This window comes from Grammomys surdaster, unplaced genomic scaffold, assembly GCF_004785775.1.
Source record: "Grammomys surdaster isolate TR1022 unplaced genomic scaffold, NIH_TR_1.0 202, whole genome shotgun sequence".
NCBI lineage: Eukaryota > Metazoa > Chordata > Mammalia > Rodentia > Muridae > Grammomys > Grammomys surdaster.
In genome coordinates, this window is record NW_021604647.1 from 835,114 (window position 1) to 837,091 (window position 1,978).

Genomic DNA, 1,978 nt, shown 5'->3' on the forward strand with positions numbered 1-1,978 from the left:
AGAGAGAGAGAGAGAGAGAGAGAGAGAGAGAGAGAGAGAGAGAGAGAAACCTATCTGAGCTGTCTCTATCCACCCTGATTTTCTCTATGCAGCTGGTGATCAGGTTCTAAAGCAGCCAGGTCTCTAGAAGGGGACATTCCTACCTTAGGCTACATTGGGAGGTCATGTCTCCCTTTTGCCCTCTTCCAGCAAAGAAGAAACCTACCTGTTCAGCCTCTTTGTACCATCAGCAAGTATGGGGAAGTGGTGTGATACAGAGCTATGGGGTCTTCAAGAGAGGTGCTCCAGGATGACTAGAGGCCAATACCTTTGAAGACACGCTAGGGTACAGCTGGATTTAGTAAATCCACTTCTAATGGAGGGACGGGAGTCCCCATCACATGGCAACTTAACCAGAATGGCAGCTGTACTGTTGTTCTACATAGAGCTGCCTTCTTGGAGGACTCTGTTTTCTGGAGGTTGTTCACTCTGCCTTGCCAGAGCTGCAACAATATCTCAATACCAGGATGCCAAATGGTTGCAATACCAATAAATTAGTAGCAACTGCCTTGACTCTGAAAAGCCCCTGGTATCAATTTTTATTGCTAGAGCACAGTTAGACCCCGGTGGACGCAGAAGTGAGATCGTGCTCCAGGCGTTTACTTTCTTTGTCCTCAGCAAGCAACCACTATTGGGTGAGCACACTGGACTCATCCGCGTAGGTGGGTAAAATATGACTGTCTGGGTAGCCCCCTCTACACACACACACACACACACACACACACACACACGCTGGCATCCATTAGCACTATCTGTATGGGCCTTGGGAAACACAGAAGGCCCAGAAGTTGCTCATTTCCAGGTGCACTCAGGGTAAGAAAGGCTTAAAAGCAAGCACAGGTCAGATTCATCTCCACTGTCTGTCTGCACTTCCAGCTCCTGTTTATGTTACAGCATCTCCCGCGGGCCCCCTCCACTGCCTTATGTCACTGCAGAGATGTGGTTGGTGTACAACTCTCCCTGGCATGGAAATATGTGTTCATCTTTTCAGGCAGTGGATAAAGCTCCTTGATATTTCTCCAAGACTCAAAGCAGGGTAGAGGAAATCAGGACACCAGGGTGGAGTGGGGAAGAGATAAACACATAATTCCCCTTTCCCGGGCTGAGGACTCTTGTCATTGCCCCAGGAAAGAGCAGTCTCATTCAGATGTGGGGAGCGCCCAAGGACTTTGTAAACACCAGCTTCACAGAAGAAACAAGCTCTAGTTTTCTACAGTCTGTTTTTGCCCTCGAGATCACTGCAGCCATCCCCACCCCGTGCCAGCATAGCTGACCTTGTTCGTCCTTGTTGCAGTTCTCTATCTGTAAAATGGGAGCAGCAGCCCAACACTCTTGAGGAGTGTAGGAGAAATAGGGATCGACGCTCAGTGTCCGGCAACCAGCAGGATACCTGCGAACTTGGAGTGGAGATGTAGACAACGCTGCTGGAATCCAAGAGTGATCGCCGGTCCTGCAAGCTCCAGCTCAGGGCCTACTATCCCCAGAATTCCTCCGAAGATGGCGAGGAGGGGGCAACTCCAAGCCTCCTGCAGCTGTTGCAGCCACATCGTTCCCGGCAGGTGTCAAGGCCTCGGCCTGCTCCGCTAGGGGGGCTGATCTTCGGCAAAGACTGACAATACCAGGAGCCCAACAGCAAGCCTCAATCTCTGCACATCCATCCAATCGGTGCGGGTTGCGGGGCGCGTCTTTCTACCAATGGGAAAATTCGCGGTTGGATGGGGCGGGGAAGAGGCCTCGTCTCCGGCCAGGTCCGCCTTGCGCACGGGCTGCGGGAGGGGTGGGAGGGCTAGCTGGCTGGCTGCTCCGGGTAGGGGAGGAGGAAGGTTCCTCCCCAACCCCTCACCCGCACGAGTTGTGGCCCCCGGAGCCGCTTTCGGTGCAGGGCGCTGGAGAGGCCGCTCCCCGCGCACCGGGGGACCTGGGGACGCCCGTCTTGGGG

The 1,978-nt window shown here is 53.6% G+C and overlaps 1 protein-coding gene across 2 annotated transcripts in view; it reads right to left on the minus strand.

The window, feature by feature from the left end:
• Tango2 (transport and golgi organization 2 homolog) overlaps positions 1 to 1,663 on the minus strand; it is a 46,542-nt gene extending 44,879 nt beyond the window's left edge. The window contains exon 1 of one of the 2 annotated variants that reach the window (XM_028770492.1): positions 1,430 to 1,663. The gene's annotated coding sequence lies outside the window, so the exon portion shown is untranslated. Of the gene's footprint in view, positions 1 to 1,313; positions 1,335 to 1,429 lie in introns of those variants that run through there. The other variant, XM_028770493.1, reaches the window with a different exon arrangement.
• Positions 1,664 to 1,978: the final 315 nt, after the last annotated feature.